The sequence below is a fragment of the Engystomops pustulosus genome, chromosome 7 (assembly GCF_040894005.1).
Source record: "Engystomops pustulosus chromosome 7, aEngPut4.maternal, whole genome shotgun sequence".
In the NCBI taxonomy this organism is placed as follows: domain Eukaryota; kingdom Metazoa; phylum Chordata; class Amphibia; order Anura; family Leptodactylidae; genus Engystomops; species Engystomops pustulosus.
Window position 1 is genome coordinate 87900666 of NC_092417.1, and position 19801 is coordinate 87920466.

Genomic DNA, 19801 nt, shown 5'->3' on the forward strand with positions numbered 1-19801 from the left:
CAACTGATTTGCACCGAGCACCGTATTTAACTTTCAAATTGTGTGGCATGCCATATGTTAAAGGTGCACCACAAAATAGATGGTGAATTCTATATAACCATTGCAGGGAAGCGTCAGATTAATGATTTTTGGAGCAAAATTAATGCCCAATGCACTTTTAGTGGTAGGGGATTTCAATAGTGTGTTGGTGAATGAATTAGACAGAGAGTCAGCCTATCATCAAAGTAAAGATAGGGTTCAGCACACCCAACTATTTGGTTTCTGAAAGGAAACGGGTTTAATGGATGTATGGAGGACCCTCTATGGTAATAAAATAGCTTTCTCCTGTTTCAGTCAGACACACAAGTCTAGATCTCACATTGACTTAGCATTAACTAATGATAACAGTTGCCTACTAATTAAAAAAATGAAGAATGGGGCAAGAACTATTTCTGATCATTCGCCAATCGCATTAAAACTATGGTTTAAGAACGTTAGGCAGAGGTTAACCCAGTGGAAGTTTAACCCCCATTGGTTTAACCTGATAGGGGACTTAGAAAATATTAGAGAGGACCTGAAAGATTTCATTAAGATTAATTGGACTCAAGATGAAGGTGAGTTTGAGAATTTTTTTCAGGTTTTATATTCATCAGATTTACAGAGTTCACCCAGTCAGACTCAGGAATATTTATATAAGGTTTTATTGCCCCAATTATCTAGCCAGCAAAGAACTATTCTTGAGTCCCCGATTTCAATACAGGAACTGGAGGCGACGCCTGGCACATTCCCCGGAAATTCATCTCCAAGTCTTGATGGCTTTCCAATGGAGGTCTATCCAAAAGTGGGTGACATTCTCTTTCCAATACTGATTCAGGTGTGGGAGGCGAGTCAGAGAGAGGGGATGCTTCCCGCTTCGTGGTATGAGACATGCATCACCCTGATTTGTAAAAACATTAAGGATCCAGTTATAAAAGAGTCGTATCGCCCAATTTAGCTTATGAATACAAATGGGAAAGTGCTCGCCAAACTGTTATAAAAAATGTAGAAACTGATATAATACATGCGGAGCAATTTGATTTTCTTCCCGAACGCTGTATTAAGACTAACCTGCAAAGGTTATATGGTGCCATTCAATTTTGACAGGGAGAGACCCGCTCCATCCTGTCTTTGGATGACGCAAAGGCGTTCGACATGATGGAATGGATCTTCCTCTGGAATGTAATGGAAACATTTCAATTGGGTAGGAAATTTATTGAGCGTGTAAAGCTATTTTACTCAAAACTTAAGGCTAGAGTAAAGATTAATGGGAGGCTGTCGGTGGAATTTTCTCTAAGCAGAGGGACTTGCCAGGGTTACCCCCTGTCATCCCTCTTATAAGCTATGTTTATAGAGCCACTGGCATCTGCCATCAGAGAAGATAACGATATATTGGGGTGTGGATGTGGGGGTTCTAGCGACAAAATCCTGCTTTATGCAGATGATATCTTACTAAGCTTGAGAGATTCTCTTTTGTCGGTTCCCAAAGCCATTAATTCGATAGACCAGTTTTCCAAAGTTTCAGAGCTACAAATCAATTAGAAGAAATCCATCATATGTAAAATAGACGATTACCCGGGAAACATCATTGCAGATTTACTTCTAATAGATAATAAAGGTGTATTTGAATACCTTGGGTTCAAAGTTAACATGAAGGTCACCGATTACCCCAGATTGAATATATCTCCTCTAGTTGAGAAACTGGGAGAGAGAGTCCGTATATGGAGAAAGATGCCAAAATGGCAGTCCTTCCCCAAGTTCTCTATTTCATAACTAACTGTCCTTGCTTTATTGATGACAAATGGTTTAGAATGCTGAGAGCAATCTTGAACAAACTTCTATGGCGGAGAGTGCAGATAAAGCAAGAATTCTTATGGAAAAATATTACGAGTGGAGGGGTATCTCTTCCATCTTTTTTCCACTACTATATTGCATCACAAATTCAGTTCATCGGTGAATGTAGGAACTCACATTTTTTTAAAGGTTATTAGAACAACTTGAGGAAGGTTACGAGAATATCTTCTCTGCTTTAGAATCCAGCCTAGTGAATAAAAAAAAAACACAGGTTGCTCCATCAGCAGTAAAGTTACATCGGGTGTGGCATAAATATAAGGTCCTATTAGGGGTGTATGGAACAACTGAATGGATCCTGTTATGGGGAAACTCACACTTAAATTTGAAGGGGCTGATTTTTGGAGGAAAAAAGCATTGAGGTACAGTGCACAGCTGCTTCATGGAGGAAAAATTTCGAAAGATATGCACAACTAAAACATGCTTCACAAGCTGAAGTTAATAAAACATTTTTCACAATTTTTTAACGAGGTATGTTAAATGGACAAATTGTAAAATGGCAAGGCCAGTCCTATGTAATTAAACCTTTCATACAAAATCTTTCATTAAAATTAAAGTGACATATTTGTACAAAAACCACAGTCATATATTGCACATTTGCATGCACATATACCCACTTACAATATGTACACACAGTACACACTATATAATTACCTTCTTTGTCCTGCGATCTGTCAGGCAGGTCTTCAGTTAGCAGATCTACGAAGGGCACCAGGAGCGCCTACAATATATCAAAAGTCAAGGAGGAGGGGGAGACATCACATGCAGGAACTCACAGCTTCCTGATTTCCACATGCTTCTATATCTCTGTATACTGGCACCTCCTCCATCCTTCCTTTCTTTTCCGACAGCTGAAAGAAGCAGTAACCAGTACATCCTTCACTCTCTACTAACTGTAGCTACACTTATCTCCCAGACTTCCAGCATAGTTCCCCTCCCACTGATGTGCTTCAGGCAAAAGGTGTGGGAAGTACTGAGGGAGCAGGGGGTGGGGGAAACCTGCTCATGGACATTGTAATAGTCTGTGAAGCTACAGCACGGATGGGCTCAGGTAACGCCTCCAACAGCCCTTCTGGATCAAATTTTAAAAGTTGCTTTTAGAAGGAAGGAGGCCAAAGGAGGCCAAATACGATTTCCATAGTTACCGTGCCTGGATCTATGAGTAAGTGTCCCTAGGTTAACATGATGGATTTTTGATGGTAGATTTAGAGTACATCTCATCTCAACCTATTGCCCAACCTGTGCTCTTCGATCTGCCAGTGATATTAGATTCACTCTACCTTAATTTGAACCTCTCATGCATGTCTCCAGGACTTCTCCGAGTTGCACCAATTCTCTGGAATGCCCTTCCCCAAATTCTCAGACTAATACCCACCTCCAAAGTTTCAAATGTGCTCTTAAAACCCATCTCTTTAGACAAGCCTATCAAACTCGCTAACTGCATGAAATGTCAACTCTCCCTTTACTAACCTGTCCTATGTCATCCTCCCGTCTGTTATCCAGCAAACACCAGATACCGAGCTCCAGGCTTCTCTGCAGTCACTTTCACCTTGGACCTTGTCAATAAGATGGCGGCTGAGGGCTGATTCAAGCAGCAACATTTTTATTTATTAAATTATTTATTCAATTATTTTATATTGCTCCCTAATAAAGAATGGCTGGGCCATTATACAACCTCTTGTGTCACCCCCTCATCCCCATAGACTGTAAGCTCTTGTGAGCAGGGCTCTCACTCCTATTGTTCCATATGACTGTCTGTACTATGTAATGAAATATTATATTTGTATATGTCCCTTATGATTTGTAAGTGCTACAGAATTTGATGGTGCTATATAAATAAAGATTATTATTATCATATACAATTGTAATGTCCGTGCCTGAACGTCGCTATATCCACAGTTGGCGGAATATCTGGCGTTTATTTGTGTGTAAACTGTGGCTTAATTCTTGTGTTTGGATTAACTGAGCCACACCCGGCTCCTTGCATTTCTGTCCTGCCCAGCAAGGGTTGCTAGCCTGATGGACAGTTCCCCCAGTGTGCTGCTGGAGGCGTGTCCGGGATCGGCCTCATATACCTGCCCAATCCCATCTTACCTGGCTGGTTATATTGAGTCTGACCTGTGTATATCCTGCCTGTACCTGTATCCATCAGACTTGCTGGGTATTTTGAGTCTTGTCTTCCCTGTGTTTCTAGTTCAGTTTTACCTGTCTGCCTGTATCTGTACCTGATCTGTATATTACCCTCTTGATCTTGATCTGTATATAACCTGTTTGATCTTGATTAGAGATGAGCGAGCACTAAAATGCTCGGGTACTCGTTATTCGAGACGAACTTTTCCCGATGCTCGAGTGCTCGTCTCGAATAACGAGCCCCATTGAAGTCAATGGGAGACTCAAGCATTTTTCAAGGGGACCAAGGCTCTGCACAGGGAAGCTTGGCCAAACACCTGGGAACCTCAGAAAAGGATGGAAACACCACGGAAATGGACAGGAAACAGCAGGGGCAGCATGCATGGATGCCTCTGAGGCTGCTTAATCGCACCATTATGCCAAAATTATGGGCAACAGCATGGCCATGACAGAGTGACAGAATGAAGCTAGATAGCATCTAAAACATCCAATAATTGACCCTGACACTATAGGGGACGGCATGCAGAGGCAGCGGCAGCAGGCTAGAGAGTGTCATGGCGACATACCCTAAATGGACTCAGGCTTCAAACCAATGGGTGGCAGAGAGGAACCAAAGGAGGTGAGCAAGAAGCGCTCAAATAATATTGGTACATGATAAAAGTTTGCCAGTATATTTTGTGGATTACACAGCAGGGTGGCGACAAAGTTAACATGGAAGCCATGAAAACAACCCAAAATTCTGCCTGACACAGCTCGTTTGATAAGGGGACCATGTATGGAGGCAGTGAACTAGTAGTAGATTAAAGGTGCTGCAGTTAAAACTATGTTAGTTGGATCTTGGCATGGAGCTGGCGCTCCACTGCCAGGCGAGCTTTCGCCAATCCAAGCCCCTGTCTCTAGGCTACTCCCCAAACAGCACTTCTAAGAACCTTTTGTATAAGGTCAAGTGTAGTAGCGTTCTTATAAGTTTGGGATATGGCGGGTGAGGGGAATGTAAACAGATGTGCAAGAAGCGCTGAAATAATATCGGTAAATGATAAAAGTTTGCCAGTATATTTTGGGGATTACACAGCAGGGTGGCGACAAAGTTAACAAGTTTGATGTGGAATGCCCTGTAATAGCTCTTGGGCGGTGTGCCTTTTATCGCCTAGGCTCAGCAGTTTGAGCACCGCCTGCTGTCGCTTAGCGACGGCACTGCTGCTGTGCCTAGAGCTACCGACTGATGGCGCCATGGCCACGGATGGTAATTCGGAGGAGGAGGAGGTGGAGGAGGGGTGGGAGGAGGAGGAGGTATAGTAGGCCTTTGAGACCTGGACCGAGGTAGGCCCCGCAATCCTCGGCGTCGGCAGTATATGACCAGCCCCAGGGTCAGACTCGGTCCCAGCCTGCACCAAGTTAAGTGTAGTAGCGTTCTTATAAGTTTGGGATATGGCGGATGAGGGGAATGTAAACAGATGCGCAAGAAGCGCTGAAATAATATCCCTAAATGGTAAAAGTTTGCCAGTATATTTTGTGGATAACACAGCAGGGTGGCGACAAAGTTAACAACTTTGATGTGGAATCCATGAAAACAACCCAAATTTGTGCCTGACACACCTCGTTTGATAAGGGGACGATGTATGGAGGCAGCTATATGGACGACTTTTGGAGGTAGCAATGGAGACAACATGTGGAGGCTGCTATGGAGACAATTTAATTTGGATAGTGCCTGTATGTGGCAGTCCAAAAAAGTTTTCAAACCAGAGGAGCAGGTAGGTGGCCCTCCAGAAAAATTGAATAGATTGAGTGCCTGTATGTGGCACTCCCAAAAATTGTTTAAAACAGAGGACCGGGTAGGTGGCCCTCCAGAAAAATTAAATGCATAAAGTACTATAGCTAGAGCCAGTGGGCTCTGTCAAAAAATAGCCAGTTTCCTCTGCTTTAGTGTACAAAGAGGAGGAGAAGGAGGAAAATGAGGAGGAGGAGGAGTGCATAAATTATTCAGGTTGAGCTTCCTTCACCTGGTGGAGATTGGAAATTATGAGAAATCCAGGCTTTATTCATCTTAATAAGCGTCAGCCTGTCAGCGCTGTCAGTCGACAGGCGTGTACGCTTATCGGTGATGATGCCACCAGCTGCACTGAAAACCCGCTCGGACAAGACGCTAGCGGTAGGGCAGGCAAGAACCTCCAAGGCGTACAGCGCCAGTTCGTGCCACATGTCCAGCTTTGAAACCCAGTAGTTGTAGGGAGCTGTGTGATCATTTAGGACGATGGTATGGTCAGCTACGTACTCCCTCACCATCTTTCTGTAAAGATCAGCCCTACTCTGCCGAGACTGGGGACAGGTGACAGTGTCTTGCTGGGGTGACATAAAGCTGGCAAAAGCCTTGTAAAGCGTACCCTTGCCAGTGCTGGACAAGCTGCCTGCTCGCCTACTCTCCCTCGCTACTTGTCCCGCAGAACTACGCACTCTGCCGCTAGCGCTGTCAGAAGGGAAATACTGTTTCAGCTTGTGCACCAGGGCCTGCTGGTATTCATGCATTCTCACACTCCTTTCCTCTCCAGGGATGAGAGTGGAAAGATTTTGCTTGTACCGTGGGTCCAGGAGAGTGAATACCCAGTAATCGGTGCTGGAATAAATTCTTTGAACGCGAGGGTCACGGGATAGGCAGCCTAGCATGAAATCTGCCATATGCGCCAGAGTCCCAACGCGCAAGAATTGACTCCCCTCACTGGCCTGACTGTCCATTTCCTCCTCCTCCAACTCCTCCAACTCCTCTTCTTCTGCCCATACACGCTGAACAGTGAAGGTCTGAGCAATGCTCCCCTCTTGTGTCTCGCCAACATTCTCCTCCTCTTCCTCCTCATCCTCCTCCACCTCCTCCGATATGCGCTGAGAAACAGACCTGAGGGTGCTTTGGCTATCAACAAGGGAATCTTCTTCCCCCGTCTCTTGTGACGAGCGCAAAGCTTCCGACTTCATGCTGATCAGAGAGTTTTTCAACAGGCCAAGCAGCGGGATGGTGAGGCTGATGATGGCGGCATCGCCACTGACCATCTGTGTTGACTCCTCAAAGTTACTCAGCACCTGACAGATATCAGACATCCACGTCCACTCCTCATTGTAGACTTGAGGAAGCTGGCTGACCTGACTACCAGTTCTGGTGGAAGTTGACATCTGACAGTCTACAATCGCTCTGCGCTGCTGGTAAACTCTGGATAACATGGTTAATGTTGAATTCCACCTCGTGGGCACGTCGCACAACAGTCGGTGAGCGGGCAGTTGGAGGCGGCGCTGCGCTGCCCTGAGAGTGGCAGCATCTGTGCTGGACTTCCTGAAATGCGCACAGATGCGGCGCACCTTCGTGAGCAAATCTGACAGATTGGGGTATGTCTTGAGGAAACGCTGAACTATCAGATTTAACACATGGGCCAGGCATGGCACATGTGTCAGTCTGCCGAGTTGCAGAGCCGCCACCAGGTTATGGCCGTTGTCACACACAACCATGCCTGGCTTCAGGTTCAGCGGTGCCAGCCACAGATCAGTCTGCGCCGTGATGCCCTGTAATAGTTCTTGGGCGGTGTGCCTTTTATCGCCTAGGCTCAGCAGTTTGAGCACCGCCTGCTGTCGCTTAGCGACAGCACTGCTGCTGTGCCTAGAGCTAGCGACTGATGGCGCCATGCCCACGGATGGTAGATCGGAGGAGGAGGTGGAGGAGGGGTGGGAGGAGGAGGAGGCATAGTAGGCCTTTGAGACCTGGACCGAGGTAGGCCCCGCAATCCTCGGCGTCGGCAGTATATGACCAGCCCCAGGGTCAGACTCGGTCCCAGCCTCCACCAAGTTAACCCAATGTGCCGTCAGCGATATATAGTGGCCCTGCCCGGCAGCACTCGTCCACGTGTCCGTGGTCAGGTGGACCTTGTCAGAAACGGCGTTGGTCAGGGCACGGATGATGTTGTCTGACACGTGCTGGTGCAGGGCTGGGACGGCACATCGGGAAAAGTAGTGGCGGCTGGGGACCGAATACCGAGGGGCGGCCACCGCCATGAGGTTGCGAAAGGCCTCGGTCTCTACTAGCCTATAGGGCAGCATCTCCAGGCTAAGCAATCTGGAGATGTGGACATTAAGGGCTTGGGCGTGCGGGTGGGTTGCACTATATTTTCTTTTCCGCTCCAGCGTCTGGGGTATGGAGAGCTGAACGCTGGTGGATGCTGTGGAGGATCGTGGAGGCGACGATGGGGTTTTTGTGCCAGGGTCCTGGGCAGGGGGCTGACTATCAGCTGACACAGGGGAAGGAGCAGTGGTGTGCACGGCCGGAGGTGAATGGGCTTGGTGCCACTGAGTCGGGTTTTTAGCATTCATATGCCTGCGCATACTGGTGGTAGTTAAGCTAGTAGTGGTGGAACCCCTGCTGATCCTGGTCTGAAAATCTAGCCCTCGCCGCGGGAGACCTCGCCACGGGAGCTTCACTACGTGACACATTTGGCGCTGATGCACCAGCTCTGGCCCTGCCTCTCCGTCTGGCCCCACCACTGCCTCTTCCAACCTGTGCTGGTCGAGGACTCTCCTCCGTCTCAGAAGCACTGTGTTCACCCGGCCTCTCAACCCAGCTTGGGTCTGTCACCTCATCATCCTCCGATCCCTCAGTCTGCTCCCCCCTCGGACTTCCTGCCCTGACAACAACTTCACCACTGTCTGACAACCGTGTCTCCTCATCGTCGGACACCTCTTTACACACTTCTTCCACTACGTCAAGAAGGTCATCATCACCCACAGACTGCGACTGGTGGAAAACCTGGGCATCGGAAAATTGCTCAGCAGCAACCGGACAAGTGGTTTGTGACTGTGGGAAGGGTCCAGAAAACAGTTCCTCAGAGTATGGCGGTTCAAATGCCAAATTTTCCTGGGAGGGGGCAGACTGGGGGGGAGGAGGCTGAGGTGCAGGAGCTGGAGGAGTGCCGATTTCGGTGACATGGGTGGACTGCGTGGAAGACTGACTGGTGGACAAATTGCTCGAAGCATTGTCGGCAATCCACGACATCACCTGTTCGCACTGTTCTGGCCTCAACAGTGCTCTACCACGAGTCCCAGAAACTTCAGACAAGAACCTAGGGAGTGTAGCTCTGCGGCGTTCCCCTGCTGCCTCATCAGCAGGTGGTGTCTCACCCCGCCCAGGACCATGGCCTCTGACCCCTGCAGTAGTTGGACGCCCACGTCCCCGCCCTCGTCCTCTACCCCTAGCCCTCGGGTTAAACATTTTGAAAATGAAAGTTATAACTTAAATTTTTTTTTTACTTTTTTTTGTGTTTTTTTTGTTTTTTTTTTGTATTTTTTAGTTTTTAAAACCAAACGATGCTATCCTATTGCTATGGCTATTTTCTAGCCAAGTATGAAAGCACACTGCTATGCCAGATGAGATGACGCTGAGTTATGAAAAAATAAACGTAAAATAAAAAGGAAATGGCAGACTGTGCCTAATTTCAATCAAACCCCTAATAAATTGTCCCACTTCGGTCTTTGCGATGGATATGTGCGTCACTAAGCGCTAACCACAGCGGTCGCAAGTCTCACTCCATATTCCTCACAATTGGCTAGTATATGCACTGCAGCAAGGACAGCCACCAGCAGATCAACCAGAAATAAAATATATATAACGCTATTGTAGGCGTAAGTAAGCCGTTTGGATTCTCCTTTGGCTATTTTCTAGCCAAGTATGAAAGCACACTGATGAGATGACGCTGAGTTATGAAAAAATAAAAGGAAAATAAAAAGGAAATGGCAGACTGTGCCTAATTGAAATCCAACCCCTAATAAATTATCCCACTTCGGTCTTTGCGATGGATATGTGCGTCACTTAGCGCTAAACACAGCGGTCGCAAGTCTCACTCCAAATTCCTCACAATTGGCTAGTATATGCACTGCAGCAAGGACAGCCACCAGCAGATCAACCAGAAATAAAATATATATAACGCTATTGTAGGGAGTGTAGCTCTGCGGCGTTCCCCTGCTGCCTCATCAGCAGGTGGTGTCTCACCCCGCCCAGGACCATGGCCTCTGACCCCTGCAGTAGTTGGACGCCCACGTCCCCGCCCTTGTCCTCTACCCCTAGCCCTCGGGTTAAACATTTTGAAAATGAAAGTTATAACTTAAAATTTTTTTTTACTTTTTTTTGTGTTTTTTTTGTTTTTTTTTTGTATTTTTTAGTTTTTAAAACCAAACGATGCTATCCTATTGCTATGGCTATTTTCTAGCCAAGTATGAAAGCACACTGCTATGCCAGATGAGATGACGCTGAGTTATGAAAAAATAAACGTAAAATAAAAAGGAAATGGCAGACTGTGCCTAATTTCAATCAAACCCCTAATAAATTGTCCCACTTCGGTCTTTGCGATGGATATGTGCGTCACTAAGCGCTAACCACAGCGGTCGCAAGTCTCACTCCATATTCCTCACAATTGGCTAGTATATGCACTGCAGCAAGGACAGCCACCAGCAGATCAACCAGAAATAAAATATATATCACGCTATTGTAGGCGTAAGTAAGCCGTTTGGATTCTCCTTTGGCTATTTTCTAGCCAAGTATGAAAGCACACTGATGAGATGACGCTGAGTTATGAAAAAAATAAAAGGAAAATAAAAAGGAAATGGCAGACTGTGCCTAATTGAAATCCAACCCCTAATAAATTATCCCACTTCGGTCTTTGCGATGGATATGTGCGTCACTAAGCGCTAAACACAGCGGTCGCAAGTCTCACTCCAAATTCCTCACAATTGGCTAGTATATGCACTGCAGCAAGGACAGCCACCAGCAGATCAACCAGAAATAAAATATATATAACGCTATTGTAGGGAGTGTAGCTCTGCGGCGTTCCCCTGCTGCCTCATCAGCAGGTGGTGTCTCACCCCGCCCAGGACCATGGCCTCTGACCCCTGCAGTAGTTGGACGCCCACGTCCCCGCCCTCGTCCTCTACCCCTAGCCCTCGGGTTAAACATTTTGAAAATGAAAGTTATAACTTAAATTTTTTTTTTACTTTTTTTTGTGTTTTTTTTGTTTTTTTTTTGTATTTTTTAGTTTTTAAAACCAAACGATGCTATCCTATTGCTATGGCTATTTTCTAGCCAAGTATGAAAGCACACTGCTATGCCAGATGAGATGACGCTGAGTTATGAAAAAATAAACGTAAAATAAAAAGTAAATGGCAGACTGTGCCTAATTTCAATCAAACCCCTAATAAATTGTCCCACTTCGGTCTTTGCGATGGATATGTGCGTCACTAAGCTCTAACCACAGCGGTCGCAAGTCTCACTCCATATTCCTCACAATTGGCTAGTATATGCACTGCAGCAAGGACAGCCACCAGCAGATCAACCAGAAATAAAATATATATAACGCTATTGTAGGCGTAAGTAAGCCGTTTGGATTCTCCTTTGGCTATTTTCTAGCCAAGTATGAAAGCACACTGATGAGATGACGCTGAGTTATGAAAAAATAAAAGGAAAATAAAAAGGAAATGGCAGACTGTGCCTAATTGAAATCCAACCCCTAATAAATTATCCCACTTCGGTCTTTGCGATGGATATGTGCGTCACTAAGCGCTAAACACAGCGGTCGCAAGTCTCACTCCAAATTCCTCACAATTGGCTAGTATATGCACTGCAGCAAGGACAGCCACCAGCAGATCAACCAGAAATAAAATATATATAACGCTATTGTAGGGAGTGTAGCTCTGCGGCGTTCCTCTGCTGCCTCATCAGCAGGTGGTGTCTCACCCCACCCAGGACCATGGCCTCTAACCCTTGCAGTAGTTGGACGCCCACGTCCCCGCCCTCGTCCTCTACCCCTAGCCCTCGGGTTAAACATTTTGAAAATGAAAGTTATAACTTAAATTTTTTTTTAACTTTTTTTTGTGTTTTTTTTTTTTTTTTTTTTGTATTTTTTAGTTTTTAAAACCAAACGATGCTATCCTATTGCTATGGCTATTTTCTAGCCAAGTATGAAAGCACACTGCTATGCCAGATGAGATGACGCTGAGTTATGAAAAAATAAACGTAAAATAAAAAGTAAATGGCAGACTGTGCCTAATTTCAATCAAACCCCTAATAAATTGTCCCACTTCGGTCTTTGCGATGGATATGTGCGTCACTAAGCGCTAACCACAGCGGTCGCAAGTCTCACTCCATATTCCTCACAATTGGCTAGTATATGCACTGCAGCAAGGACAGCCACCAGCAGATCAACCAGAAATAAAATAAATATAACGCTATTGTAGGCGTAAGTAAGCCGTTTGGATTCTCCTTTGGCTATTTTCTAGCCAAGTATGAAAGCACACTGATGAGATGACGCTGAGTTATGAAAAAATAAAAGGAAAATAAAAAGGAAATGGCAGACTGTGCCTAATTGAAATCCAACCCCTAATAAATTATCCCACTTCGGTCTTTGCGATGGATATGTGCGTCACTAAGCGCTAAACACAGCGGTCGCAAGTCTCACTCCAAATTCCTCACAATTGGCTAGTATATGCACTGCAGCAAGGACAGCCACCAGCAGATCAACCAGAAATAAAATATATATAACGCTATTGTAGGCGTAAGTAAGCCGTTTGGATTCTCCTTTGGCTATTTTCTAGCCAAGTATGAAAGCACACTGATGAGATGACGCTGAGTTATGAAAAAATAAACGTAAAATAAAAAGGAAATGGCAGACTGTGCCTAATTGAAATCCAACCCCTAATAAATTATCCCACTTCGGTCTTTGCGATGGATATGTGCGTCACTAAGCGCTAAACACAGCGGTCGCAAGTCTCACTCTAAATTCCTCACAATTGGCTAGTATATGCACTGCAGCAAGGACAGCCACCAGCAGATCAACCAGAAATAAAATATATATAACGCTATTGTAGGCGTAAGTAAGCCGTTTGGATTCTCCTTTGGCTATTTTCTAGCCAAGTATGAAAGCACACTGATGAGATGACGCTGAGTTATGAAAAAATAAACGTAAAATAAAAAGAAACTGGCAGACTGTGCCTAATTGAAATCAAACACCTAATAAATTTTCCCACTTTGGTGTTTGAGGTGGATATATGTGTCACTAAGAGCTAAACACAACGGTAGCAAGTCCCCCTGCAAATTCCTCACAATATGGTACTAGCTGCACTACTAGTGCCAGCAAGCCCAGCCACAAGCAAACAAAAAAAAAAAAGTATAACATTATTGTAGCCCTAAGAAGGGCTGTTGGGTTCTTGTTGAATCACTCCTGCCTAACACTATTCTAATAGAACACCCTAACGCTTTCCCTGACCAGCAGCAGCTCTCTCCCTAGCGGCATCCAGACACAGAATGATCCGAGCAGCGCGGGCAGCGGCTAGTCTATCCCAGGGTCACCTGATCTGGCCAGCCAACCACTGCTATCGACGTGTAAGGGTACCACGTCATGCTGGGTGGAGTGCAGAGTCTCCTGGCTTGCGATTGGCTCTGTTTCTGGCCGCCAAAAAGCAAAACGGCGGCAGCTGCCATTTTCTCGAGCGGGCGAAGTATTCGTCCGAGCAGCGAGCAGTTTCGAATACGCTAATGCTCGAACGAGCATCAAGCTCGGACGAGTATGTTCGCTCATCTCTAATCTTGATCTGACCTGGGTATATCCCGCCTGTACCTGTATCTGGACCTGACCTGTGATTATCTGCCTGAAGACCTGTATATATCTGTCCCTGTCTTAGTCCTGTGTTGTATTCTGTGTACCAGTGTGAACACTGGTCTATTCCTGTATTCCGGTTAGCTGTTCAGTCTTGCGTTGGTTTCTGTGCGCCAGTGTGAACACTGGTCTATACCTGTATTTCCGTTACCTGTCCGCTCCACCATCCAGCAGCTGCCAGACGAAGTAAGTGTCCCCTGTCCTGTTGTAGGGTCACTCAGGGACCGTCAGTTAGGTTCCTGATAGTGGGTTTGCCCTTATCAGGGCGGTTTATCTGCTTTAGGCAGGGCCTTAGCCCGCAGGGACGTCGCAGGGTGAGTTCACCATCACTTACCTAGTCTGACAGCTAGCGCCAAGTCTGGTTGTGGTTGCGCGTTTGCTGGACGGGTGCTGACAACAATCTTACACTAGTGAAATACTGCAATCAGATTTGGATCCACCAGCAGCACCAGTGCCTCCAGGTGCCCTGAAATAAAGTTGCTGCGCCTACATTGCCAACAAGGACTACCATTATTTGCAGGCGCCCCTAGTTATGGCACAATGAGTAATTCAAAAGGATTCTCCAAACTTAGGTACAAGAATTAGCGGAATTTAAGGTATCACAAAGGCTAATACAACAACCTCTACTTTACGCTAATAAGATATGCAGTAATTGTGTGACATTAAAATCCATGTGAATCCCTGTTTACCCTAAGCAATGAATCACCATGATGTAAACAGTGATATGTTTTTCTACAATTTGGCTGTAAGAGATCAGTTTCCTATTACTGCAAAAAGGCTGTGAGATAAATATGACCCTATATCCAGGAATTGAAATAAAAAGAGCAGAACATGACATCAAATCTCTGCCTATTATCTGCATAAAGTAAAATTACACTAAGACATAAACACAGTCTACCAGATGGCTGGATCCACCACTGTTTTCAACCATCTTTGTTTGCTGGAAGCACCGAGCTGAGGAGCGCTAATTACTGCATCCTGTTGCTATGTGGTACAGGCATGGCACAGACTGACTTAGGAACCAAGAAAAACAAGTGCATGAATTTATTAACAAAGCTTCTATCTCATTTGTAGGAAAGTAAAATAATCTTTAACCCATCTCTCACTTCTAACATATGGTTGGATAGTGTGCCCAGCTGTGCATTGATATGGTGAATTTGTAGAATGTTTAATTTTTTATATTTTACAATTTATAGGTGCACTTATCTATAAATAGAGATGAGCGAGCACTAAAATGCTCGGGTACTTGTTATTCGAGACGAACTTTTCCCGATGCTCGAGTGCTCGTCTCGAATAACGAGCCCCATTGAAGTCAATGGGAGACTCGAGCATTTTTCAAGGGGACCAAGGCTCTGCACAGGGAAGCTTGGCCAAACACCTGGGAACCTCAGAAAAGGATGGAAACACCACGGAAATGGACAGGAAACAGCAGGGGCAGCATGCATGGATGCCTCTGAGGCTGCATAATCGCACCATTATGCCAAAATTATGGGCAACAACATGGCCATGACAGAGTGACAGAATGAAGCTAGATAGCATCTAAAACATCCAATAATTGACCCTGACACTATAGGGGACGGCATGCAGAGGCAGCGGCAGCAGGCTAGAGAGTGTCATGGCGACATACCCTAAATGGACTCAGGCTTCAAACCAATGGGTGGCAGAGAGGAACCAAAGGAGGTGAGCAAGAAGCGCTCAAATAATATCGGTACATGATAAAAGTTTGCCAGTATATTTTGTGGATTACACAGCAGGGTGGCGACAAAGTTAACATGGAAGCCATGAAAACAACCCAAAATTCTGCCTGACACAGCTCGTTTGATAAGGGGACCATGTATGGAGGCAGTGAACTAGTAGTAGATTAAAGGTGCTGCAGTTAAAACTATGTTAGTTGGATCTTGGCATGGAGCTGGCGCTCCGCTGCCAGGCGAGCTTTCGCCAATCCAAGCCCCTGTCTCTAGGCTACTCCCCAAACAGCACTTCTAAGAACCTTTTGTATAAGATCAAGTGTAGTAGCGTTCTTATAAGTTTAGGATATGGCGGGTGAGGGGAATGTAAACAGATGCGCTGAAATAATATCGGTAAATGATAAAAGTTTGCCAGTATTTTTTGTGGATTACACAGCAGGGTGGCGACAAAGTTAACAAGTTTGTTGTGGAAGCCATGAAAACAACCCAAAATTCTGCCTGACACAGCTCGTTTGAAGGGGACCATGTATGCTTACAGTTCATGCCAGTCGCTGCACTGGCTGCCAGTCTCCTTTCGAATACAGTTTAAAATAATAACCCTCATTCATAAAGCTCTGTATAATGCTGCACCCCCCTACCTCTCCTCTCTTATCTCAGTCTATCGCCCAACCCGTGCTCTTAGATCCGCCAGTGATCTTAGATTAACCTCTACCCTAGTGCGGACCTCCCACTCGCGTCTCCAAGACTTCTCTAGAGCTGCACCAATTCTATGGAATGCTCTGCCCCGGACTATCAGACTAATACTTAACCTCCAAAGTTTCAAACGTGCTCTTAAAACCCATTTCTTTAGGCAAGCCTATAACACTCATTAACTGCATGAAGTTTTAACTCTTCTACTAACCCGTCCTGTGTCGTCCTCCCATCTGTTATCCAGCAACCAACAGGCACCAGACTTCTCTGCAGTCCCATTCACCCTGGACCTGGTATATAAGATGACGGCTGAGTGGTTCAAGCGACAGCAATTCCATTTATTATATTTTGTTCTATTCCCTAAAAAGAATGGCTTGACCATTAAATATTCTTTTACCTCGTGTTACCCCATCATCGTCATAAACCGTAAGCTCTGGCGAGCAGGGACCTCACTCCTGTTGTTCCATACAAATGTTGTGCTCTGTTACATTACATTTGTATTTGTTTCCTATGATTTGTAAAGCGCTACGGAATATGATGGCGCTATATAAATAAAGATTATTATTATTATTATTATGGAGGCAGTGAACTAGTAGTAGATTAAAGGTGCTGCAGTTAAAACTATGTTAGTTGGATCTTGGGATGGAGCTGGCGCTCCGCTGCCAGGCGAGCTTTCGCCAATCCAAGCCCCTGTCTCTAGGCTACTCCCCAAACAGCACTTCTAAGAACCTTTTGTATAAGATCAAGTGTAGTAGCGTTCTTATAAGTTTGGGATATGGCGGGTGAGGGGAATGTAAACAGATGCGCAAGAAGCGCTGAAATAATATCGGTAAATGATAAAAGTTTGCCAGTATATTTTGTGGATTACACAGCAGGGTGGCGACAAAGTTAACAAGTTTGATGTGGAATGCCCTGTAATAGCTCTTGGGCGGTGTGCCTTTTATCGCCTAGGCTCAGCAGTTTGAGCACCGCCTGCTGTCGCTTAGCGACGGGACTGCTGCTGTGCCTAGAGCTACCGACTGATGGCGCCATGGCCACGGATGGTAATTCGGAGGAGGAGGAGGTGGAGGAGGGGTGGGAGGAGGAGGAGGTATAGTAGGCCTTTGAGACCTGGACCGAGGTAGGCCCCACAATCCTCGGCGTCGGCAGTATATGACCAGCCCCAGGGTCAGACTCGGTCCCAGCCTGAACAAAGTTAAGTGTAGTAGCGTTCTTATAAGTTTGGGATATGGCGGGTGAGGGGAATGTAAACAGATGCGCAAGAAGCGCTGAAATAATATCGGTTAATCATAAAAGTTTGCCAGTATATTTTGTGGATAACACAGCAGGGTGGCGACAAAGTTAACAAGTTTGATGTGGAAGCCATGAAAACAACCCAAAATTCTGCCTGACACAGCTCGTTTGATAAGGGGACCATGTATGGAGGCAGTGAACTAATAGTAGATTAAAGGTGCTGCGGTTAAAACTATGTTAGTTGAATCTTGGCATGGAGCTGGCGCTCCGCTGCCAGGCGAGCTTTCGCCAATCCAAGCCCCTGTCTCTAGGCTACTCCCCAAACAGCACTTCTAAGAACCTTTTGTATAAGATCAAGTGTAGTAGCGTTCTTATAAGTTTGGGATATGGCGGGTGAGGGGAATGTAAACAGATGCGCAAGAAGCGCTGAAATAATATCGGTTAATCATAAAAGCTTGCCAGTATATTTTGTGGATAACACAGCAGGGTGGCGACAAAGTTAACAAGTTTGATGTGGAAGCCATGAAAACAACCCAAAATTCTGCCTGACACAGCTCGTTTGATACGGGGACCATGTATGGAGGCAGTGAACTAGTAGTAGATTATAGGTGCTGCAGTTAAAACTATGTTAGTTGAATCTTGGCATGGAGCTGGCGCTCCGCTGCCAGGCGAGCTTTCGCCAATCCAAGCCCCTGTCTCTAGGCTACTCCCCAAACAGCACTTCTAAGAACCTTTTGTATAAGATCAAGTGTAGTAGCGTTCTTATAAGTTTGGGATATGGCGGGTGAGGGGAATGTAAACAGATGCGCAAGAAGCGCTGAAATAATATCGGTTAATCATAAAAGTTTGCCAGTATATTTTGTGGATAACACAGCAGGGTGGCGACAAAGTTAACAACTTTGATGTGGAATCCATGAAAACAACCCAAATTTCTGCCTGACACACCTCGTTTGATAAGGGGACGATGTATGGAGGCAGCTATATGGACGACTTTTGGAGGTAGCAATGGAGACAACGTGTGGAGGCTGCTATGGAGACAATTTAATTTGGATAGTGCCTGTATGTGGCAGTCCAAAAAAGTTTTCAAACCAGAGGAGCAGGTAGGTGGCCCTCCAGAAAAATGGAATAGATTGAGTGCCTGTATGTGGCAGTCCAAAAAAGTTTTCAAACCAGAGGAGCAGGTAGGTGGCCCTCCAGAAAAATGGAATAGATTGAGTGCCTGTATGTGGCAGTCCAAAAAAGTTTTCAAACCAGAGGAGCAGGTAGGTGGCCCTCCAGAAAAATTGAATAGATTGAGTGCCTGTATGTGGCACTCCCAAAAATTGTTTAAAACAGAGGACCGGGTAGGTGGCCCTCCAGAAAAATTAAATGCATAAAGTACTATAGCTAGAGCCAGTGGGCCCTGTCAAAAAATAGCCAGTTTCCTCTGCTTTAGTGTACAAAGAGGAGGAGAAGGAGGAAAATGAGGAGGAGGAGTGCATAAATTATTCAGGTTGAGCTTCCTTCACCTGGTGGAGATTGGAAATTATGAGAAATCCAGGCTTTATTCATCTTAATAAGCGTCAGCCTGTCAGCGCTGTCAGTCGACAGGCGTGTACGCTTATCGGTGATGATGCCACCAGCTGCACTGAAAACCCGCTCGGACAAGACGCTAGCGGCAGGGCAGGCAAGAACCTCCAAGGCGTACAGCGCCAGTTCGTGCCACATGTCCAGCTTTGAAACCCAGTAGTTGTAGGGAGCTGTGTGATCATTTAGGACGATGGTATGGTCAGCTACGTACTCCCTCACCATCTTTCTGTAAAGCTCAGCTCTACTCTGCCGAGACTGGGGACAGGTGACAGTGTCTTGCTGGGGTGACATAAAGCTGGCAAAAGCCTTGTAAAGCGTACCCTTGCCAGTGCTGGACAAGCTGCCTGCTCGCCTACTCTCCCTCGCTACTTGTCCCGCAGAACTACGCACTCTGCCGCTAGCGCTGTCAGAAGGGAAATACTGTTTCAGCTTGTGCACCAGGGCCTGCTGGTATTCATGCATTCTCACACTCCTTTCCTCTCCAGGGATGAGAGTGGAAAGATTTTGCTTGTACCGTGGGTCCAGGAGAGTGAATACCCAGTAATCGGAGCTGGAATAAATTCTTTGAACGCGAGGGTCACGGGATAGGCAGCCTAGCATGAAATCTGCCATATGCGCCAGAGTCCCAACGCGCAAGAATTCACTCCCCTCACTGGCCTGACTGCCCATTTCCTCCTCCTCCAACTCCTCCAACTCCTCTTCTTCTGCCCATACACGCTGAACAGTGAAGGTCTGAGCAATGCTCCCCTCTTGTGTCTCGCCAACATTCTCCTCCTCTTCCTCCTCATCCTCCTCCACCTCCTCCGATATGCGCTGAGAAACAGACCTGAGGGTGCTTTGGCTATCAACAAGGGAATCTTCTTCCCCCGTCTCTTGTGACGAGCGCAAAGCTTCCGACTTCATGCTGATCAGAGAGTTTTTCAACAGGCCAAGCAGCGGGTGCCACATGTCCAG

The 19801-nt window shown here is 46.0% G+C and overlaps 1 long non-coding RNA gene across 1 annotated transcript in view; it reads right to left on the minus strand.

Annotated features, from left to right (window-relative positions):
- Nucleotides 1-727: 727 nt before the first annotated feature.
- Nucleotides 728-19801, minus strand: part of LOC140068881 (uncharacterized) — a 39253-nt gene continuing 20179 nt past the window's right edge. Inside the window, exons 2-5 of the long non-coding RNA XR_011848609.1 lie at nt 3337-3448; nt 2521-2587; nt 1987-2056; nt 728-916 (exon numbers count right to left, since the gene is read on the minus strand). This is a non-coding gene — a long non-coding RNA (uncharacterized lncRNA). The remainder of the gene's footprint in view (nt 917-1986; nt 2057-2520; nt 2588-3336; nt 3449-19801) is intronic.